The sequence below is a fragment of the Rhinopithecus roxellana genome, chromosome 3 (assembly GCF_007565055.1).
Source record: "Rhinopithecus roxellana isolate Shanxi Qingling chromosome 3, ASM756505v1, whole genome shotgun sequence".
Lineage (NCBI taxonomy): Eukaryota > Metazoa > Chordata > Mammalia > Primates > Cercopithecidae > Rhinopithecus > Rhinopithecus roxellana.
The window spans coordinates 180,996,005-181,021,087 of NC_044551.1; the positions used below are offsets into that span (position 1 = coordinate 180,996,005).

General features: G+C 37.6%; 1 long non-coding RNA gene across 1 annotated transcript in view; it reads right to left on the reverse strand.

Annotated features, from left to right (window-relative positions):
- Positions 1-328: 328 nt before the first annotated feature.
- The window catches only part of LOC104665501, a 66,762-nt gene continuing 42,007 nt past the window's right edge, over positions 329-25,083 (reverse strand). The window contains exons 3-4 of the long non-coding RNA XR_748413.1: positions 1,066-1,252; positions 329-467 (exon numbers count right to left, since the gene is read on the reverse strand). This is a non-coding gene — a long non-coding RNA (uncharacterized LOC104665501). The remainder of the gene's footprint in view (positions 468-1,065; positions 1,253-25,083) is intronic.

The following is a 25,083-nucleotide window of genomic DNA, read 5'->3' on the forward strand; positions in this document are numbered from 1 at the left end:
ATTGTTCTTCATAATCAGCTAATTCAAATTCTTTTAGTCATCATTCATAAACTTGTGAGTTTGGAATAATCTGGCCAATTATGATTATGTAAGAAATGACATAAAAGGTACTTCTGGTTATTTGGTTAGATGATAATTTAGCAATTATATGAGTCACTGAATACACGTGATTACAACTCTTGGAAAATTTTAACAAAAATGCCTCTAGATTGAACATATACATCATGTCACCCTTTGGCTCAACTATGTTCATATGTGTTTCAAGGAGATGAGGTTGATGTCCTTTCAATATTCATCAATTGGCTATAAAATACTATTCCTTATCCAATTTGATGTAGTCACATTCTTTTATGTTAGCTTTAGATTTTTCCCTTTTGACATTCATTCATAATGTGCTTCAACTTTTGCTTTTGAGTCAGCATCCTTGTTGTTGAACAAGGTGTTTTACTTCTTAGTTTACTGCGCTCCTGCATGATAGAAATCCATATAAAATATCAAAAATAAACATTTGTATTTTACATTCTTTGTAAGTAAATGAACAGTGTATACCACTTAAAGAACCTGCTTATCTGAACTAATGTTAACAACTTTAACTTCATTTCTTTTTAAGTGTCTCAGTAATTTGTTTCTCAAAAATCATTTAAGGCCGGGCAAGGTGGCTCAGGCCTGTAATCCCAGAACTTTGGGAAGGCGAGGCGGGTGGATTACCTGAGGTCAGGAGTTCGAGACTAGCCTGGCCAACATGGTGAAACCCATCTCTACTAAAAATACAAAAATCAGCTGGGTGTGGTGGTGTGCGCCTGTAATCCCAGCTACATGGGAGGCTAAGGCAGGAGAATGGCTTGATCCTGGGAGGCGGAGGTTGCAGTGAGCTGAGATTGCACCACTGCACTCCAGCCTGGGCCACAGAGTGAGACTCCGTCTAAAAAATAAATAAATAAATCATGTAAACTCCTCACTAAGCTGCAAAACTCTCAAAGGAGGCTCTATAATTGATGCCACACTAGCCCAAGCTAACATACATTATGCATTTTGGTTTTTTTTTTTTTTTTTTTTTGAGTATACCTTGGTATACCTGCAATCCACTTATCCGCTATGCATGGGCGTCACTGTCTCTAATCTTCATTACCATTTGGGTAGAGGATATCTGCATTCAGTGGTTTGTCTAATTCTAGGGTGGAGTATTTGAGAGGACTGATGCCAAATTAAATTTGGTGACACATAATGAGGCATGGTGGAGAAAGGAACAAATCTTAAAGACCAGAAATAGAAACTGATAAGGTGACTGTTTGAACTTTAGGTATTAACCATGTCAACTATAATTTATAAAGTATAGAGAAAGACACACATACATACACAGAGATGAAAGACATTCTGTAAAAGTATTTTATTTTATTTTATTTTATTTTATTTTATTTTATTTTATTGAGACAGGGTCTTGCTATGTTTCCCAGGCTGATCTCGAACTCCTGGGCTCAAGGGATCCTCCTGCCTCAGCCTCCCAAAATACTGGGATTACAGGCATGAGCCACTGTGCCCAGCCCTGTAAAAGTATCTTATAATTTGTTTCTCTAACTTCACACCTCTAATTTTAAAAACATTTTTTCTTCACATTTCTATGTGAGATGAGACACTTTACTAGTGTTTATAGCTCTAGTTTCATAATTTTAAATTTACCATTAATTCCACAAATCTTGATGTATATAATCTTTAGTTATGATAAGATTTGGGTTCATAGGAAAAACACATTTGCAAAAAAAAAGATGACTAAAGGCTATTTGAATAATTTTTTGACATATGACAAAATGTTAGTAATTAAATACTATGTTAGAAGTAATTAACAGAAAGAACCTAATGAGAAAAAAGACTGGATATGATAACTCTGTATCCAATTATTTTTAATATCAGTAAGTAGTTAAAAACAAAAACCATGAACTCTAATCTCGATAGAATCGGGCTAGTATTTTTGCTTTTCTATTCCCTAGTTTCGTGGCCTTTCACTGGCAACTTTTTAATGTTCTGATTAAACACGAGTATAATGAACCTACCTCAGAATGTCATGACATAATACATGAAAGAGGAAGCACCTTACTTCATGTACAGGTGTAATTTCAATAAATGTTAGCTATAACTATAATGGATACTCTGGACTTGGGAAATGATTTACAAATATTTAGAACTGAATTAAATGTCTTTATACTCAAGAATTTAGGCAGATATTTGAAATATGTACTATAACAAAAACTAAAGATTCTCCCTTCTTCCTCACATAATCTTTCTCTACAGAATTTCTTATTTAGAGATCTGCTGCAATTATTTAGGAGTCAAATTCATCCTGTTTATTCTGCTAATTGAAATGCTGTATTTGATTATTATCTCCAGATATGAACCATAGTCAATGTATAAGAACTAACGTTAGTTGATTGTTGATTGGCTACATTTCAAATGTGATCCCAAATGGGAAGACTGCCTTTCATGCTTTGAAGTGTACATTTTCATACGCATAATGCAATTATCACAGAGAAGTTAAAACAGACCAGGAAATAGCCCTGACTCTGAGCCACCAGCAATTTAATATTGACATCCCATGACAATAAGTTCTGGCAAATTAACAATGCAGTAGAAAACCTCTAGGACACCTGTCTAGCCCAATTATGGCTTTTAAGAAATTTCCTCTCTTCTCATTTACATCTACAGGTTTGGACTACATAAGCTCACCTACCTGGCCAAAACCAATTATGTGCAATAGATACTTAACCCACACTGGAGTAACCAAGTTTTCTTTTCAGATATTTTTGAGTTAGGTCATTGGGGTTCAATTCAGTTGGCTAATGGTGCTAAAAGCAGCAAAATTCCTGTTCTGAATAAGCAATCAAGCTCATTAGGGAAAAACAAAAATAAAAAACAAAGCAAAACCAAATCCAACAGAAAACAAAAAAGAGAAAACCACTTTATGGTGACATAACAACAATAAGCAGAGACAGCAAACACCAGAGATTTGGAGTATGCTATAGGGTTACTAATGACTTTCCATTTTCTGGTCTTAACCCTTATCAATCGAAACCACACTTTTTTAAATTTAGGTAGTGGGAAACATTCCTGTATCTATGAAACATATGAGTTTTATTAATATAAAGCAACTGGCTATGTTAAACCCATTCTATGCCATAATTCTCATGAAATTCTTCTAGAGTTCCAGGGCTTTTACAATAGTATATTTTTGTACTCATATAAATGAATTTCATGAAGGAAAAGAATATGGGGGTTTGAGGATTACCCATGGAACCATCATCTATGAAGCATGTTTTAAATAGCTTCTTTAAACTTTGTTTTAATCATAAAACTTTCAGTGGGTTTCCTACTTTTAAGTCAGTTTTAACTATGAGCTCTTTCAAAGTAAGATATATTAGAGATGTATACTATTGATCTTACTAGAAATAGATGAATTTTTAAAATGAGACAGCTATGTGAGTCATAAAATACATGTTAAATAATTGATGGAGTTTATAAACTTTTACTTTCTAAGAAATAAACCATTTAATTAAGAAATCTGCAATTGAGACATTCTCCTGAAAACCAGACTACAATTTCTTCTTTGACTTATATCTTTAAAAAAAACAACTTTTTCATGATTTTGTGTTCTATTTATCAAGATGAAACTTGAATCAAAATGTTTTATCATGGCTTGAAATAAGTTTTGTTATTTTTTATTGTTGTTAATTAATTATTCTCATATAACAGGGACCCCTAAGTCTATTTCATGTTGCCTATGCCAAGTGGTTCACATTACATATTAAGAACATATATTTTGTCCTTTATCACCCACATTACTTTATAGTATAAAATATATTTTTATTTTTTATTTGCTATGAAGAAAAACGAATAAATCCATTACAATCCAGGCAAAATTGGTTTATCAACATGTAAACACTATATCCAATTTCCTAGATATTTCTCTAGCATTGCCTTATTTGGAAAGGTTCTCATGGATGAACCTATTTTGTAAATGAAGACAATTTGAAGTCAGGCTTGAGTAAGATTACTTTGACCTTGTGATATTGGGCTTTAGATTTCTCTGAATGTGATGCATTTAAGAAAATAGTCATTTTTTCTAGCTCTTCTAATTTAGTGTCTTTAATTTTCTATTAAGTAAATTATGCATGGGTTTATTTATTAGAGGAAAATATGTAAATGCTAAGTGGACCATTTACCTGAATCCTTAGCACCTAACACCTTTTAGCAAATAATAACATTGCCTTGTACATCCAAAATAGCAATTTTTCTTTCCAACCATTTTTACAGCTTATATATATATATATATAGAGAGAGAGAGAGATTTATATCTATCTATCTATCTATATATATATTTGAGATGACATCTCACTCTGTTGCCCAGGCTGGAGTGCAGTGGCATAATTTTGGCTCACTGCAACCTACACTTCCTGGGTTCAAGCGAGTCTCCTGCCTCAGCCTCGCATGTAGCTCAGATTACAGTCGGCTACCACCATGTCCAGCTAATTTTTGTATTTTTTAGTAGAGATGGGGTTTCACCATATTGGCCAGGCTGGTCTTGAAGTCCTGACCTCAAGGATCTGCCCCCCTTGGCCTCCCAAAGTGCCCCCAAAGTGCTAGGATTACAGGCATGACCCACTGCACCTGGCCTTATTTGTATATTCTTTTTTTTTTTTTTTTTTTTGAGATGGAGTGTCACTCTGTCGCTCAGGCTGGAGTGCAGTGGCGCGATCTCGGCTCACTACAAGTTCTGCCTCCCGGGTTCATGTCCTTCTCCTGCCTCAGTCTCCCGAGTAGCCGGGACTACAGGCGCCTGCCACCACGCCCGACTAATTTTTTGTATTTTTAGTAGAGACAGGGTTTCACCGTGTTAGCCAGGATGGTCTCAATCTCCTGACCTCGTGATCCACCCGCCTCGGCCTCCCAAAGTGCTGGGATTACAGGCAGGAGCCACCGTACCGGCCAACTACTGTATATTCTTAAGAGAGAGATGGGTCACAGGAATATTACCTCTATTTCATTATAAAGAACACCAGTCTCTGGTGAGATTAAATGATATTTGAAGGTCATACACCTAGCTACAAAAGAGCTGTATATATTTCAGTCCCTCAACTGATAACCTCACTAGCTCCACAGAGTCAATGTAATTTTAGTAGGACATCCATAGCCTGGCAAGTGAGGTAATGGAAGAACATTTGAGCCTTTCTCAAAAAAACATAATAAATCCACCCATTTTTCTCCATCCTTAATCTCACCTTGACTCATGCTTTTTATATTTTGATGGCTCCAAGTTTGTCTTTCCTTCTTCCATTCTTTTACTCTTCCAGTGTATTGACCATAATGACTTTCTTTTTATGTAACTCTCATGCCAAACTCACCTTAATAATAAGAGCTAAGTGACTTTCCCACAGTTACACAACTAGTCAATTGTATAGCCTGGAGCAAAGCCATCCTTTATGACTATCAGATTCCTGAATAAAATCATGAATTCTCCAAGGGTGGAGATTATCACGCATTTCTGCAGTATTAAATCTCAGCACTTCGGGAGGCCGAGGCTGGTGGATCACCTGATGTCAGGAATTTGAGACCAGCTTGGCCAACATGATGAAACCCCATCTCTACTAAAAATACAAAAATTAGCCAGGCATGGTGGCACATGACTGTGATCCCAGCTACTCGGGAGGCTGAGGCAGAATCGATTGAACCCGCAAGGCGGAGGTTGCAGGAAGAGGAGATTGCACCATTGCACTCCACCCTGGGCAAAAAAGCCAGACAGTGTTTCAAAAAAAAAAAAAAAAGAAAAAAAGAATAATAGGTGCATCATAAATAGTAATTATATCAAGGTCAATATGGACTAGCTAAGGTATTAGCATTAATACCTTGCCCCAATGAAATTGTGGTTGTGGTTGTCAGGGACGAGCAAATACTCAAATATCAAACACTAAGTGCAGATGCCATGTTCAGTTAAACTTGAGTTACACGTTAAGTTAACTATTTTTAAAACGATCTAAGTACAGGCTGTGTATTGTGTTTCTTTCAGAGCTGCAGTGTTTTACTTGTGGTCAGACAGGGGTAGCTTCCTAATACACTTTCTATTTATATTGTTTCCTGGTATATTTAGGTAAACTTCTTTAAGCAGAGACATTGTGAATATAAAGAAGTAAGAGCAGGCTTTTAGCGTTAACCTTAATTGATGCTCTAAGGCCGAATAAACCCTTCAGCAGTAAGTGTCCTTAGCTAGATAAACCGCTGTGTCATAGAAGGCCCCCAAACTGTACTCCTTCTGATCTCCCTCCATATCAGCCAGCTGCTGCCTGGCAGTTCAAGAAGACACTGCTTAAAAGGACTTGCAAGTTTGACAAAAAAAGTTGGAGAAATTGATTGGTATTTAGAGTTTAGTGGTCTCCTATGGGTATTCCTGGGTTTCTGTGACTGATTTTGATGAAGTGCTTTTATTTGTCTCTCTATCCAGAGACTGCAGATGAATTTGCAATAGAGCAGCATGCCTCCTGTTTAGCTTTGTCAGGCACCACTTAGACATGTTATAATTTATTTTCCAGGAAAAATATTTCTCATGAGGGCTTCTGGCTAACACAGTTATAAAGCAGCTGGCTACCATTCAGCCTGCTGTCTGTTGGCAGCTGGGCTTCCCTGTACAGGCTGAAAAGAGACACAACTAGAAAGAAAAGTTGTGGAAGGGGGGGCACAGTTCAAAACTCCTACCTATGCAGGCCCAGATCTTTTCTTCCTGGCTGCTTTCGGTAGTTAACAACTTTGCAAACATCCTACTAAATCTGACAGGGAGTGCTGTTATTTCTTTTGTGTGCTTGTGGTTGCATGGTTGTGCTGTGGAGATCATCTTAAACAGGCACTGGCTTGTTCTAGTCATTGTGCAGACTCAAAACTGCCCTTAAAAATTCATTGAATCACCCAGCTATTTCTTTTTCTAACATAGAACACTCTAGCTAGAGCTTCAGATAATTACTTTGTTCATTTTAAAGGAAGATGTTTTAAAAAATACTTAACACTGCATTCACATACTTTGTGAGGAGATGTTCTATTACGAGCAGTGCAGAGGAATTGAAATTAATTGATATCAGTGTTCCTTGTTATATATTCATTCTAGGGCACATATTGACCAAATGGAATAGCAAGCAAAATTGCCAAAGAATTTAACTTTTTCTTTTCAGTAGTGACATACCATGTGTCATCAAGTCTCAGAGATTATCAATTATAACAAAATATTTTAATGAACTACTAGAAAATGTTTTAAAATCTGCCAAATAACCAAAAGCATATACTTTTTGTCACTTCAAATTTATTTTTAATTTAAAGAGCTCTTTTAGACTTAGATATTTATCCTAACATTCTTTCACATGAAAAGGAAAGATTAAGGTAAATAATTGTGCTAAGATATTCTTAAAACTTCTTCACCCTTTGTCTGGTTGTTCTGAATCATTCTTCAATTCTGAGGCATCAATGCCTGAGTTTTTTCCACAGAAAATGCCGTGCCACTGAATTGACACATACTGAATTATTTTGTAAAAACACAGCAGTATTGCCTCCAGGAAATTTTTCTCAAACTTGCTGACACCCATTATGCAAAATTTGATGCTTCTATTTTCTTACTTGTGTCTGCAGGTGTCAATACAAAATCATCAGGTAACAACTAGGTATCATATTCTTTCCTCATATGAGTCTCAGACTGTTGATTGACTTAAACATCAACATTGATAGTCTCCAATTGTCCAGTCAGGCCTCCAGGAACAGCAAACCAAGTTCCCACGGGCACTGAAAATTATGTTCTGATTTTAAGATGTCATCAATGGTAAGATATATCTGGATTTTCAAGATGTTAAAATGTGAAAAGATACATCTTAAATTTCAATATATATAAAGGGTGAATACGTTAAATACGCATATGGACAAGTCCATTGTGTGCCACAAGTGTAGAAGGATTTCAGAGGGAAGTAGCCTACAGGAGTTTTGAGTTGAATAACGTTGTGATCAGAATCAGACAGAAACTTGAAAATGTGGATAATCTTACCATCTAGGAAGTGAGGCCTGGTTAATTTAACAAGCAGTCCAGGGGACTGTGATGCACAGATAGTTGGAGAAAACACTTTGTGGAAAGTCTGGGGCCCACCGGCTGTGTGTTGCTGGCTGTCACACACTTTGCATGGGAAGGGCATACCTCCAGGTTTGCCCAGGATGGTTCGAGTTTATGCCTCTTTTCCTACCTTCTTATTATTACTATACCCGTTCACTCTTAAAAGTGTCCAGTCTTGGAGAATTTTATAAAGTCATTCTAATTTTATGTGAGGTGTAAAAGATGCATAATCATAACATTTATGCAGCCTTGCTGCTAACATGCAAATAGATCCTGTTTTTTAAATGGCTACTGAAAACCCACTGGGGATTTCACTCTCAGGCCACTCAATGAGAATCCAGTGTGCTGAGAATTTATCTTTAAGACAGAAAAGACAAAATTAACGAGAAATATTTTGTGCTTTGAAAAGTCTATCAGACCCAAACAAACTCTTAATAAGGACAAAATCACTAACAATGCTAACTCTAGGATCCCACTGGCTGAATGTGTGGGGTTTTTCACTATGTACTTTTCACCGTTCTCATATGTATTGTTCAGAGGCTAAAATCACTCTACCAGAAGTAGCAAGCTTTTCACAGGTTGTTTCTATTATTACATGATGGCCAGTTTGGGGAGTTTTTTAGATGGTATAGGTTGAGGTGTTTCCTTTTACCTGGTATTCATAATGGAATTCTCCAACTGATTCTCTTCCCTGATCTCAGTTTAACTTAAAATGGAACAAGAACAAACTTTTACCTCAAAGACGGCATCAATTCATGTAATGGAAATAAGGAATGTTTAGTATAAGCACTGTCTGTACAGGGAAGAAATGAGTTCTTTCCAACTGAATCAAAACAGCCAAAGAGATGTAAATTTCAGAATATCTGTGAGTCAGTTCAGAAGAAATGCCCTGGAGAATTATGAAATTTCTCTATGAGTAAATTTGGTGATGCGACAGATTTTGTCAACAAATTGTGATTTGATAGTAGCATAGTATTTGAACTCTATTTGTCTAATTAGATCATGATTTAGGAAATACCTGAAACCAATCTCTGTTTCATTGAGACTTACAATTGTGTTGACCATATAAATCATTTGGCAACCCAAATGATCTGCATTAGAAAATGAAAAATCAAATATTTAAGGGGCTCTTCTTCCGTGTCTACCATCTTTGGCTAACCTAGGACCAGCGGGTGAATAATTGAGTAAATAGGCCAGGCGTGGTGGCTCACACCTGTAATCCCAGCACTTTGGGAGGCTGAGGTGGGTGGATCATGAGGTCAAGAGATCGAGACCATCCTGGCCAACATGGTGAAACCTCATCTCTACTAAAAAATACAAAAATTAGCTGAGCGTGGTGTCTCATGCTTGCAGTCCCAGCTACTCGGGAGTCTGAGGCAGGAGAATTGTTTGAACCCGGGAGGCAGAGGTTGCAGTGAGCCGAGACTGCGACACTGCACTCCAGCCTGGCAACAGAGCAAGGCTCCGTCTCAAAAAATAAAAATAAAAATAAAAATAGTAAATAGATTTTGGATTAATATGAGGATGGAATTAGTAGCAGTTACAGCTTTCAAATTTGTTAGAATAATTCTTTTCTTTGGAGGTGAATTCCCCATCTCTGGATTCAGTTTGGTCCAGAACAGAACCCTTAAATGTGGGATGTGTGTACATCAGGGAATGTGCAAATGTGTGGTGAGCACAAAGAAAATATGAAAGAATATCATCCCAAAATAAGGAAAAAGGCTTTACTGGTATTGAAGATACAGAATGACTCTGGTCCCTCATAGGGTCCACAAGGCAGACCATTATGCGAGAAGGAAGTGTGGGAGTTTCACAGGACAGAGTGGTCAAGTGATACCTTCATTTTTTTCCCTCACTTTTAGCATATGGAAACACAGAAGTTTATGTGACCTATGCTAGGTGGATTTATAAGGATAATGGTCTAAAGTTTAAACAAACCAACTACCGTACACTGATGATGTGGTTTAAAAACTATTATTATCTATATCCTTAAACTCAAGATAACATTAATTATGAAAGCCCAGTTAGAAAACAAGAGAATGATCAATCTGACACTTTGTCTGTTCTTCTGTAAGTATAAAAGTGTTATTAACCACAATACTGGGTTATCAGATTTAATAAGCCACCGTGCCCAGCCACAGTGGTTTCTAAGCATCTCTTTTAAGAAAGTTTAAGAGGGCCAGGCACGGTGGCTCACGCCTGTAATCCCAGCACTTTGGGAGGCCAAGGTGGGCGGGTCACGAGGTCAGGAGATCGAGACCATGCTGGCTAACACAATGAAACCCCATCTCTACTAAAAATACAAAAAATTAGCCGGGCGTGGTGGCAGTCACCTGTAGTCCCAGCTACTCAGGAGGCTGAGGCAGGAGAATAGTGTGAACCTGGGAGGCAGAGCTTGCAGCGAGCCGAGATCGCGCCACTGCACTCCAGCCTGGGTGACAGAGCGAGATTCTGACTCAAAAAAAAAGTTTAAGAGACATAGATGGCAAGAGTGGCCTGTGATAGCAGAGTGAAGAGAGCATACTGGATTAGGAATAAGTCACAGTTCCCACCATGACAGCCCAGATGTGAGTTTTTCCTTCCCTCTGGCTTTTGCTGGGGAGCCTTGAGTTAGACTTTACCCACATGGCTTCATATAAGGTGAAGAAGACAGGACAGCAGGCACTGAGGAAGTAGACAGCCCAAGAGAGCACTGCCTGTATCAGCAAACTGCATTCACAGAGCACTAGCGGGAGGAAGCTCCAGGAAACCTGCAAAAGTGCTCCAAAAGACAAAAGAACAGTAATGTACAATTACAGTTCAGGTCCGGCTTGGTGGCTCCTGCCTGTAATCCCAGCACTTTGGGAGGCCGAGGCGGGTGGATCACCCGAGGTCGGGAGTTCAAGACCAGCCTGACCAACATAAAGAAACACAGTCTCTACTAAAAATACAAAAAAAAAAAAAAAAAAACAGCCAAGTGCAGTGTAATCCCAGCTACTTGGGAGGCTGAGGCAGGAGAATCACCTGAACCTGGGAGGTAGAGGTTGCGGTGAGCCAAGATCGCGCCGTTGCACTCCAGCCTGGGCAACAAGAGTGAAACTCCATCTCAAAAAAAAAAAAAAAAAAGAAAAAAGAAAAGAAAAAAGAGAATTACAGTTCACCCAGAGAGCACTGATAAAAGCTACAACTCTCTCACTGAAGACCCTTTTTACCTGAATTTCCCCTTGCTCTTCTGCCCATTCCTAGAGCACCAAAAAGCAGCACAGTGAGTAGGCTAAGACAGGAAGAGGGAGTTGGGGACGGGGTAGAAAAGGTAACTGTGTACCTCCTTCTCTTTGCCTCCCCCAGGTCCTCATTCTTATTCCTATTCTCACAGCAAAAGCTCACCCCGATTTCATCTGGGCCCAACCTAGTGTGGAGAAGGTTTAAAATGGATGAGACATTAATACCATGAAATAATGATATAAACTGGGCATTTTTAATGAGACTATTTGTGAACACCTTGAAAATTACTGAGAAAGCTTGGACATTTTGGGTCAGAGCAGGCAACAGGAAAGAAGAAAGCAGCTTTTGTTTGTATCCTATTAAGCATTCTTCTGCTTGCTCTATTTTATTTTTACCATTAATTTTTATTTAAAATCCAGAAAAGTTTGAAGGCCATTGGTCTATGATCAACATTTTTGCACAAAGAATCATTATACTCATATAAATGTATGACTTTTAAGATCAATTTTATCACTCCAAACCCAGCCCTAATAATAAACCCAAAGCAGCTGAAAGGAAAGGTGTTCTCTACCTCAGTTTCAGATCCAACAACTAGAGGATCACCTAGGTTTAATATCTAGAACATAGGTGTCCCAGCTTCCTCTCCTATTTCTTTTCTTTCTTTCATGTCTTTTTTTCTTTTTCTTTCTTTCTTTTTTTCTTTTTTTTTTTTTGCAGAGGTGGAGAAGAAGGTATTTCTCTGTCACCCAGGCTGCAGTGCAGTGGAACAACCATGGCTCACAGCTGCTTTGACTGAGACTGAGCTCAAGTGATCCTCCCATCTCAGCCTCCAAGGCAGCTAGGACCTCATGTGTGCACCACCATGCCCACACTCAGTACTTTTTTTTTTTTTAATTTTTTTTTTTATTTTTTCAGACACAGAGTCTGCCTATTTGCTCAGGCTGGTCTGAAACTCCCGGGCTCCAAGCGATTCTCCTGCCTCCTAAAGCCCTGGGATTACAAGCTTGAACTACCACACCCAGCCTTCTCCTTCATTTATTTTCTTTTCTTTTCTTTTCTTTTTTTTTTTTGAGACGGAGTCTCTCCCAGTCTCCCAGGCTGGAGCGCAGTGGCGCCATCTCGGCTCACTATAAGCTCCGACTCACGAGTTCACGCCATTCTCCTGCCTCAGCCTTCTGAGTAGGCAGGACTACAGGCGCCCGCAATCACGCCCGGATGATTTTTGTATTTTTAGTAGAGACGGGGTTTCACCGTGTTAGCCAGGATGGTCTCAATCTCCTGACCTCGTGACCCGCCCGCCTCCGCCTCCCAAAGTGCTGGGATTACAGGCTTGAGCCAGGGCACCCGGCCCTTCCTTCTTCATTTCTTACATCTAGCCAATCGACTAGTGTGGCTAGATATCACCAATCTGCACTCTTCTCTCCTTATTTGTACTACAATTAAACATTTCTAAATTCCTCCCATAGGTATTTGCAACCACTCCTAAGAACTTCTCAATGAATTTTACTCTTTCTAGGGCCTTGAAAATCATCTCTCTAAATCACAAATCAAAGATGTCTTTTTTTTCTTTTTAAAGACTATTGTTGGCACACATTAGTAAAAGGACCATATTATTTCCCTAGTCCCACACTAACCAGAACATTTTACAAGTGAAAGGGGCACACTTAGTGATTATTCCAGAACAACAGGTGTAAACTAGGACTGTCCAAAACAAATTACCATGTCTGGGCACTGAATCCATTAATAAGAAGATAAAATCAATACCTATAATATGAGAAGTAAGTTCCACAGTCTAAGTCCTGCCCATCTCTCTAGCAACATCTCTAACCATTTCTTTATTTTATACTCAAACTATAATTTTTTACTCTGCTGGCTAAATGGATACTACTTCTTTAAGACCAAGGTTATATGCTATTTCCTACAGGAAACTTGTTATTTTTTAGATTGGGTTAGATGCCTCTCTCAGGAACTCTCACATGCCCTGTGAGTATGGCTCTGACTTTAGTTCAAAGGGTACATCTCTCAGCTTTATCACCCTGCTTATTTCTAAAGCAGATGGTAAAAGTATGTACACTTTAAAGATGTGAGCTTTCAATCTGTAGTGAATATAAATCATTGATACACGATTTTGAACAAGTCATTACTTAAGTGTTAGCTATTAGTTTCTCAACTGCTATGAAAAGCATTATTACTCCAAAATGGAATTATTATATGAATCTTTAAGAATAGGGATACTTGATTTTGTAGGCCACTATATTTTTCTCTTCTTCTCTAGAAGGATATTGGGGAAAAATTAATCAGAAAATAGAAACTAAAGTCCAAAGGAAATCCTTACGTTCATTCCCATGACTTTCACGTGAAAACATAGGTGGTGTATTAGCATATGTTTTACTAAAAACTTTGTATATATTCAGTGACCTTAGTGAAACATGTGAAGGTTTTTAAACATGTCCACAAATTTCATGATATTGATCCCATTGAGGGTGAGGTCTTTGTCTCCTCCCCTTGAGTCTAAATTGGCTTGTCTGCTTCAATCAATATTGAAAAGTGAGAGTGACACCATGTGACTTCCAAAGCCAGGTGATAAAAGTTCATCCAGGTTTTGTTTTGTTTACGGGAACACTGGTCTTGTTGCAAGTAAGAAGTGTGACTACCTCAACGTAGCTGTGTTGAGAGAAGCCTAAGTTACATAGGCCGGATGAAGGTAGCCAAGAATCACAGCTGTGTCCAGGCTTCCTATCCTTCCATTCCAGGTCTCAGACATATGGCACCAGGGACCAGTTTCGTGAAAGACAATTTTTCCATGGACCAGGTTGTGAGGGGATGGTTTCAGGATGATTCAAGCACATATATTTATTGTGTACTTTATTTCTATTATTATTATTACATTGAAAAATATAGTGAAATAATTATGCAACTCACCATAATGTAGAATCAGTGGGAGCCCTGAGTTTGTTTTCCTGCAACTGGATGATCCCATCTGAGGGTGATGGGAGACAGTGATAGATTATCAGGCATTAGATTTTTAAAAGGAGCATGCAACCTAGATCCCTTGCACACACACTTCACAATAGGGTTCGCCTCTTATGAGAATCTAATGCCGCCACTGATCTGACAGAAAGCGGAGCTCAGGCAGTAATACAAGTGATGGAGAGCAGCCAGTACCAGTCTGTGGTCCAGGGGTTGGTGACCCCTGCTCCAAATAATTCCAGTCCCCAGATATTTGACTCTCCTCAGCTGAGGTTCCAGACATCATGGAGAAAGGCCATTCTTGATGTATTCTGTTCAAAATCTTGACTCACACAAACCATAAGCATAATAAAATGGTTGTTTTAAAACACTAAATTTCAGGGTGGCTTGTTGCACTGCAATAGACACTTGGAATAAATATAGTCCTCAAATGAACTTGATAACTGAATGCTATTCAGTGACACACATACCCTGATCACTTAAATATTACTATAGAGTACCTATAAAGCTCTGTTTTATATATTGCCTATCCTGAACTTTTTACTCAGGATTCCTTCTCAATATCTCTTCATTCCTCAAAAATTGCTAGTCGGTGCCTCTTCATCAGATACAAAATTACGTCAAAAATCTTCAGCTTATTATTCAGGGCTTATATACATGTTAGCCCAGGCCTACTTTGCCAACTTTCTTTTTCATTATTTTCCAACATGCACTTTTTTCTCCCACAGTTCTTGGCCACTATTTGCTGTGAAAACCTTGCCTCCATGCCTTTGTTCCTACTGTCACTCTCATCCGAGAATATATCTACCTGCCACACACACATCCTTTTCCACGCATTCCAGTTCTCTTCACCCTTCAAGACACCTGTTAAAGCAAGTACTATCCCTTCACCCATCAATTACACTTTCTTTCCCACATTAGAGCAGGTATCATCTTCTCTTACATGTCCTCAGGTGTGATTTCCTCCTCTTCTACTCATTGTGTATGGCTTAGGAGCCAGGACGGTATTTCTTTTTACCATTTTCTCATTCAAGTTACCTAAGCATATAGTTGCCAGATGGCCTAATATTTTTAAAAGCCACACAGGCCAGAGGCTGAAAATGGCAGTTTACTTTTTGAAAGGGTTTTTCCTCTTACAGGGATAGTTTCCATTTATTCTCTCTGCTTTCCAGTAAAGTAAGACCAGTAAGACCTTTTCAGTTTGCTTTTTTACTTATTTTTTATTTTATTTTTAATTGAAACATAGTAATATATATTATACATTTATGGAGCACCAGGTGATGTCTTGATATGTGTTTACATTGTGGAATGATCAAATAAGCTAATTAGCAAATCCATCACCTAACATTCTTATTATCTTTTCTTGTTAAAACATTTAAAAGCCACTCTTTTAGCAGTTTTGAAATGTGCAATGCATAATTTTTATAGTCGCCATTCTTTGCAATAGATCACTAAAGCTTATTTCTTCCAACTGACTGAAATTCTGTGCCCTTTGCTGAACAGTTTAGTATTGTGGTGTAGTGAGAACTCATCAAATTTATGTTAGTGGGAGTGTGTCTATTGCCAAAACTTAAATTCACAGAAATTTTAAGTAAAAAATGTAGCAAAGTAGCAGCTTTAAAGTGGAAAATATTGGTTTTAGTCACATAACTAATAGCTAATGGTTAATACATTGTAGTTTTGGTTTTTTTTGTTTTTGTTTTTTGTTTTTTGTTTTTTTTGAGACAGAGTTTCGCTTTGTTGCCCAGGCTGGAGTGCAGTGGCACGATCTTGGCTCACTGAAACCTCTGCCTCCCAGGTTCAAGCGATTCTCCTGCCTCAGCCTCCTGAGTAGCTGGGACTACAGGTGTCCACCATTATACCTGGCTAATTTTTGCATTTTTAGTAGAAATGGGGATTCACCATATTCACCAGGTTGGTCTCGAACTCCTGACCTTGTTATCTGCCCGCCTAGGACTCCCAAAGTGCTGGGATTACAGGCATGAGCCAGCATGCCCAGCCACATTGTAGTTTTTAATGCATTGCTTTTTTTTGTTTTAGCTTAATCATTTGTCCCTGTTAAAATGGAATTATAATCATTTCATAAGTGAAGACCTCATTGATCTCAGCTAGGAAACAATGGACCTAGAAGCATATGGTAAAAATCACTACCAGGATTTGAACTCAGATCTTCCGCTTCCAAAAATCAGTTTTCTTTTACTCACAACATTTTTAAGCTGGTGAAATTATGCAAAATAACTGAAATATTCCAGCCTCCTAAGTTACTTATGTCTAATATTGCACCTTCTAGATCTATATTCCACAGAGCAGCCATAGGGATCTTTTGAAAGGTATACTTCTTAATGTCCTCTCTCGGTTAAAATCTTATTAGTCTTATTATATTTGGTGTAAAAGGCCCTACAAAGCCTGTCCCTCACCTTCCTTGCAGTCTCAGCTACTGACTCTTGCTCAGTACGCTTTACCCATAAAATCCTTCCTGCTGGCCTGGCCTTGCCTCCAAGTCTTGGGACTCATTTTTCTCCCTTCTTGGAATGCCATGTTCCCCTCCATTTGCATGACTCACTCCTTCTCAAATTTCTACCTTAGAGAGGACTCCCCTTATCATTCTGGTTAAAATGGCACTCAGACTCATCCATCCATCACGGTTTCATATGATTGCATGGGTTTGTGTACTTGTTTGCCTACTTGCTTATTATGTAATATTACCTATTATATAATTATGTAAGTCAGGAAAGTGTCATGAGAACAGGAAAATGTTTCTATCTTCTTAAATGAAAAATTCACAGTAACTAAAACAGCACCGAGCACACAAAAACACTAGGGTATAAAGGTATAAATAAATACATGAATAAATAAATGAATGAATTATCAGTAACTGTATATGACTAGATAAGACTGTGTGTGGTGAAGTACAGGGAGGATGGATAAACAGAGTTCATTCTTTTCCATATTAAAGTTTAAACTTGATCTTCCAGCCATTGAAAGTTTTCCAGCAATGAGAGTGGCATAATCAGATGTGTTTTTCAGAAAAAAATATTTTTGTTGTGATGTAGATTATTAATTATAAAGGACAGAGGCAAGAAGGCTAGTAAGGGGGCTTCAGAATGATTCAGACAAAAGTTGATCACCAATGAACCAAACTATGAAGTCATGGATCTACAGAGGGCTTGATGAATTCTACAGATACTAGGGAGAGACAACTAACCTTATAGTTTACCTGAATGTCATGGCTAAGAGAGGAAGTCAGGAACAAAACTCAAGTTTGTTTCTGTATAGGCAGCTGGTTATATGGCATTGCCAAAGAGTGGGATAGAAGAATACTAGAAGTGTTCATGAGTGGTTGACTGGATAAAGAAAATGTGGTACATACATACCATAGAATACTATGCAGCCACACACAGGAAAAGAAAGAAAGAAAGAGAGAGAGAGAGAAAGAAAGAAAGAGAGAAAAGAAAGGGAAAGGAAAATGAGTTACCAACATTAGTAGCTCATGGCTAATCTTTTATTTGATGAGTTAAAAGAAAACTCATTTGTTCACTTTTATTGTTTGATTCATCTGCTCATTAATTCCACCTGCATTTGTTGCATATCTTCTATTTATGCCAGAGCCCAGGGACACAAAGATGAATTTGTCATGTTTTTTACTCTCAAATCCTTGTAGTCTTTGACCATAGAAAATCAGATTCAAGGCTAGTACACCCTGCATGTGACAGAAATATTGAAGAGGGCCGGACACACTGGCTTACGCCTGTAATCCCTGCACTTTCGGAGGCCGAGGCGAGTGGATTACCTGAGGTCAGGAGTTCGAGACCAACCTGGCCAACGTGGTGAAACCTCATTTTTACTGCAAGTAAAATTAACTGGGCAAGGTGGTGCATGCCTGTAATCCAAGCTACTCAGGAGGCTGAGGCAGGAGAATCCAAGCTACTCAGGAGGCTCAGGAGGCTGAGGCAGGAGGCTGAGGCTTGAACCTGGGTGGTGGAGGTTGCAGTGAGCCAGGATTGCGCTGCACCATTGCACTGCAGCCTGGGCAACAAGAGTGAAACTCTGTCTCAAAAAAAAAAATAGAACAAAAAAAAAAAAAAAAAGAAAGAAAGAAAAAGAAAAGAAAAAAAAGAGGAAAAGAAAAGAAAAAAAAGAGGAAAAGAAAAGAAAAGAGAAAAGAAGAAATATTGAAGAGGACGGCCAACAAGGCCTGGGTTGATGGGGAGGTCGTGGTCCTTGGAAGGTTTCCTGATAGAGATGACACAGACAGTGTGCAGCAGTATGTCGCGTTCTATGGCTGGGAGGTGGGGAGGAAGAGCCTTGTGCATGATGGTAGAGCTCCATGTTGGAGTCAGGGGAAGGAAATGTTCAGGGTTGGAGTCTAATGGCCCATGAATCTGAGACAGACAGGAAGCTAAGGAGTAGATAGGAGTCAGATCGTGAAGGGGCTTTAGTTACCACTTATGATGCAGCAGAAGCAGTACCATTATTATGATGAGGTATTTTATTATAACTTGATACACTGTAACACTGAGCCTTAATATACTCCTCTGGAACATACAATGATTGGTCTGCAGTGGGTTTATACTTTATGTTTCTGGGATTATTTTTGCACATGGGAGTGCAATAAATAAAAATGGGGCTGGCATGATGGAGGCAAATATGGGAAATCCAGACCATCCCTCTCCGCCATAACCACTTCAGAATTTCCTCACGTTCCCAAGCACAGTAATCCAAGAAGCACACTTTTCAAACTCTCAAACTAGATGATCTAAAATCTCATTTATTTTAAGGTTTAATATACTAAATTCTGTTTTTCTTATTTTTCTTTTTTATTAAATATATGATAATATTGTCATACATCAGTAATGAGAGGAAACTACAAATTGTCTAAGTTTCTGGGTAAAGAAAATGGATAAAACGGTAGCACCAAACACTAGAAGAACTATTTTTGTTAGCTTTTGCTGTGTAGCAAACCAGGCTAAAATTTAGATGCTAAAACAAAAATTGTTTCTTTCAATTCTATTGGTTGTGTAGATAATTCATCTGTAGATTTCAGTGGGGGTCACTCTATTGGCTGAATTCAGCTAGCAGTCAGTGAGGATGGAAGACCAAAGAGGCCTCACTCGTGTGTCTGGTACTTGGTGTCGACTGTCACTGTGGCCTCGGTTCTTCCCCTCCTTGCCTCTCCTCCTCCATAGGCTAGTCTGGCTTCTTCACATGACAGTCTCATGCCACATGCCACCTTCCAACAAGGTCTCTTAAAGCCTAGCCAGACTTTAAGACATCAAATAATGTCTCTTACACATCTCTTACACGTGGTCAAAGAAAACACAAGGCCAGCATAGATTCAAGGATTACCTCTCTTTATGGAAGGAGTGGCAAAGTCACGTCTGAAAGGGGCATGTATACAGGAATAAGTCATATTTTACAAACCCCCATATTTGCAGCCTATAGATCAACAGTTTCCAGAAAGTGGCCACTTCTACTTTCCTATCTCAAGGTAGCACTGGAATGCTCGTACTTGGAAAATTTCAGTAGCTTATTATGATATAGCTGTCCTCTTTGATTTGTATATTGGAACATAGTACACAACTGCATGTACTTGCAGAAATATGCTTATTGAAACAACTCAAGGGAATCTTCTGAATTGAGGAAAAACATTTACATTGGAACAAATTACATTTTACTGAAAACCTAATTGTTACACTGAGAGCTGTACACTGTTGTAATTGCATACTCTTAATTACACACACTGCATTATTTAAAAAAGAATGGCATTGTTTATTTGTGATATTTCTGCTTATTTACACTTGCATATTTGAGCAAGGAGCAAGGAGTTATTTCTGCCATGCGGCAGAGATTGTTATCTGTTCACAAACATAAAATTAATTCGGTAGAGGGAAGCAGCTCTCAAACAGGAAGAGAGAAATTTCTCCTGAGGCAAGACATTCTACAATGGTTTCTAAATTTCTGTATAATTAACAAAGCACTTACCATCTGCAATGATTGACCTGTCAGAGCTGCTCCTCTGAGATAATTTTGGTGACATTAAAAAAATTGAATATCCAAAAGCCACATTTGACATAAATGAATTAGCCCATTCTTGTAAATAGAAGTAATACTCAAGACAGAATGTTTTATGAGATGGTGCATAACGTAGGTAACCTTAACCATATTAACTCCCCTCAGGCACTTGTGTGAGTCTCTCTGTGCCCGCTCTAATGGTAACCTTGTTCTTTCTGTCTCATGATTTTGATTTTGTAAATGCCACTTGAACCTCAAAGCCAGTGGCCCAGTCAAACCTCTTACTTAAGTATATGGTTAAGTGTATAATTCCTTCTGCATTATAATCACATTTCCTGATTGATGTGTCAGGATAAAAAAAAAAGAGGGGGCTCAGAAATTCTTTTAAAAGCACAAATGGAAAAGTTTCCTTCTCTTCCCTACATTTCACACTCTTTGCTAACAATTACTGTTCATAATTTATAAATGTGCATATCACAAAAGAAGGTGTTTTACCTACTCCTACCAAAGAATCAGAGTGGTGTATAATAGGTACTTTGAGTAACCTGATTATTTTCTCAATATCATGAATATTAATAGCATAACTGACGGTTGATGTGGGTTTTAAAAAGGAAAAAAAAAAAAAAAAAACCCAACAAAGAACATTCCTGATTAGTAGTAGTAGTTCCTTCAGCCACTACCAGTCTGTTTTAAAGACATATTTAGGTATGGAGTTGTCCTTTTTGTCTCAGGAGCAAACAGTCTTTTTTCTTTTCTTTTTCTTGTTGTTGTTGCTAAGACATAATATGTTAATGCATTCAAGTTTTAAGAAACTAAAAGCTCAGAAGTGACCAGGATCGCTAGCACAGGGATGTTTAAATTTTAGTGACCTATAGCGGATAGTCACTTACTCCATAGTTCACTGAAATGGTTCCTTTACCTTAATACATGAAAGAAAGAGGAGTCTAACATTTCATCCCTTTTCAGAGGAGATTCCCTCTACAGACCAGTAATAAAGTATCCCTACAAGTCCAGTCAGTGCTCCTAGCAGAGAAACTTCTAAGTCTGTAAGCTTGTGACTGATCTTTCCTATTTGATGTATTTGAACTTCATTACTGTAGTAACAAGAGCTTAAAAACATAAGAGTTAGGCTTACATATGTCTAAAGTGTCTTACAGTAACTTCCTAGGTGTATACCAAGGATTAAAGTAGAGTGTCAATATATCTTATGATAAATGAAAAGATCTTTTTTAATCAGATGGCCTCACCATTATGTATTACTATCATTAATAGGTCTTACTTGCTTTCACTGGTTTAGATTCCATTTTCTAAAACTAGGAAGCTAGGAGTGATATTTTTCCTTAAATAAAGAGTCATGAAAGCCTTTCTCTATGACAAAGGTTAAAAATATCATCAAATAAGATTTGCATTGTTTGCTTCTTTTTCAGAATACAAATTTTTCTGGGATTTTTGTATGATGTGATATCTGCTTCTGTGAGGTAATGCTATTAACCAACAAAAACTGTTTAAGAATGCAAAATAAAACATTCTATCATTTCAGGTTGCTAAAGTCAAATGCACTTTGTTATTTCAGCACAGCTTCAACCAATACAGACTGATGTGTTCTTTAGCAAGGATTGATTCGCTAGAATGCTCATCTTAACAAAACAGTTAAAGATATGATGTATGTTTACATAGATCAATTTTATTTTTTATCATACTTCTGTATATTGATCAGATTGGTATTGCTACATTTTATAATTCACTGCAGAGGGGAAGTACCTACCTACTTTATTCTTTTCAAAGGAGAAATAATTGAGCAAAGATATTAGTTTACTTGAATTCTATTTTTGCTTTTCTCCTTCTTAATAGCCAAGTATGAAATGTTATTTTCTTCTTTGTGCATTTCAGTTAAAAAAAAGAGGGTGTAGTTTATATTCTATGTTTTACTAGAAAATTGCAGTCTTTCTCATTTGCCATCTTTTGCTTTTCTGTCTCTAAGGGAAGTGAGGTCACATCCTTTCACTTTTTAGGAACCTCCTACACTCTAAAATTCTTACTTTATTTCTATGTCTCACTCCTTTTCTGCCTTGCCCAAGGCTTGTTTCACATAAATAAACTTCATTTGATATGGAAAAAATGTTTATTTTTTTATCAAGTTTATTTGATAAAAAGAAAAAAGTCATAGCTTTAGCAGAGAGCAATGTAACATTATTGTAACTTTAAACTGAAATTTTTTTCTCTGTGCTGTTCTTATAGTTAATTCAGGAAAACATTCTGTGTATAACTTGATCACACTCATTTAGAAATCTCAGGACACAAAAGAAAGAAATATTGGAAAACCAGAGAGAAAATTGTGTTTTCTTTTTTCAATTTTGGTTATCATGAAAAAGTAATTTATGCTTACTAAGTATAGACACATAGAAAGTAGTGAGTAAATTTTCAAAAATAACTATTACCCAGCTTAGCATGGTGAGAAACCAAATGTATAATCTGGCATATTTTATTCTGGTCTTTCTTCTCCATATATCTGTGTGATTTCTTTGTTTAAACAAGCATAATTTGGTAATACACAATACAGTAAAGAAGAAATCTTAGTTATATTGAGTAATTTACATCAGTGGATCTGGCCTAGGGAAAGGGAGTGTAGAAAATTAAGATCTGAAGTAGAATTTAAGAAAATCCAAGCAGATTTCATATTCCCCGATCTCCTTGTGAAAATCCACTTAAGATAAGAAAGCAACCTCTGTAGCTACTTTTATCCCTCACGCACATTTATATGCTTTGTCAAAGACTGAAAGAGAAAAGGAAAAAAAACAAAGATTTAGCTGATCCCCACTCTGAGCCCTCAGATGGATCCTGGAAAGGTTTGGATGCCATGTCCACACTTTGCACACTCCCTTTCCGCTCCGTTGGCTTGTTTCAGGTTCACATTTCTGCCAGTGAAGGAGTATCTTAGAGAGGTGAGAAGCCTCTCAAAATAAAACTAAAGATGGTTGGTGGAGGTTATATGAAAATGGCTTTATAAATCCAAATTAAATGCCCAAGAAGAGAATCAAATATGTGACCTGCTTTTGAAGGGCATCAAGGAATGAGAATACGGCGATTATTCTAGAGTATTTAAAAGAATTCTTCAGAACATCTATGTGTAAAGTGAAAGGGGAGAAAAAGAACAAATAAAAATATGGCTTTCGTGACCTAATGGTTCATTGCCTATTAGGACGGAGCCCACTGACTTACCTTACAAGGGAACTGCCAATTCTGCTCTTAATGTTATTAATTTAAATTAAGTGCTAACTGTAATAGACATGATTAAAAATATATAGAATTAGACATTGTCTCTGCTCATTAATTCTGCTTCCTGGTGGCTAGTTCTCTGCCCATCTTTCATGTTCACAGCTTGCCAGGTGAACAAGGACAGAGTTAAAAATGTTTCATGAGGTTGATCATTGTCATTATTCCCAATTAATACTTTGAGTGCATATGGGGTGCATGGTGCCATGCCGGTTCCCTTAAGAAGCTCGATAGAAATAATTAAAGGCCTTGAAGGAACATCAGATATAAAGGGCAAGTAATACCTCAAGGAAGGAAATACATCATAAATAAATGCTTTTTAGGGTTTTTTTTTTTTTTGTTCGTATTGGTCTGTTTTTATAATGTTATTCAAGTTAAAACTGTGAAGTAACAAAGAGGGAGGAAAATGGTATATGAGCCAAGAAGAGAAGAAATTAAAAGAATAGAGCAGAAAAATATGAGTTAGAAATCACTATTCACACAAGAAAAATAGAGATAAGAAAGTATTAATTAAGAATGTCTGTGCCATAAGTTGTGAAAATCCAACTAAAATTGGCTTAAGGAAAAACAAAGAGGAATTTACTGGCACACAAAAAAAGTCAAGTGGCAGCCTCATGGACAGCTTGATCCAAGACTTTAAACAATGCCACTGGAGTTGAATTTTAAAGTCTTTCATTGTTTAAATTTGTGTTCTGTCTTTATTCCATGGCAACAAAGTTGCCAGCACATCTCCAGCTTCCTATCATCTCAGGGTAGACAGCATGAATAAAGCATTATGCTAAGCAAGAGAAAGCAGACTCATAGGCTGGCTTTCCTTCTTCTAGCCCTACAACAATTATAGTAGCTCTTCTTGGATAACACGCCTATCCCTGAATCAACCATGGTGGCTTCTGTAGTGCAGTAATTCTTTAAATGACCAACTCTTAGATACATGGGTGGGATTTGCATCACTCAAATCTATCAACTTGGAGGGAAGGAGAAGTGAATCTCCAGAAGGAAACTGGAATGCCTTCATAAAAATAAGTGGAAATAAATGCTAATAAGAAACAAACAAACAAATAACAGAGAAATCCTCCACTATAAAAAGTATACAAATGAAAGAAAAGACAGGGCAGAATAGACCTGTTTGCCTTAAATTTTCTCTTGGATTTTATAACGGATGGAATAAAATTAGGACAAGTGAAAACCACTGACTTTGCTATTACCATACTCCCAGACACTGTTGAATGACTTGTAAATTTTATTCACTCAACTCCTAATTCCTAATTGAATGGGAATGCCAAATGCTTAAAACCTCAGTTTCGTTATGTTATGACTCTTAAATATTTGTCTGGCACTATAGGGCAGGGGATAGTGTTTCTGCATTTGTGTTAGAGGGCTGAATGCAATCAGCCCTCGCTGGCACAGAATCCGCAAGATGAGTAAGAAGCTTACTCACTGAGACCAGAGAAAAGAGAAAAGGGTTACAACATACTTCTCAAGTAGGATCAGGAAACAAGTAT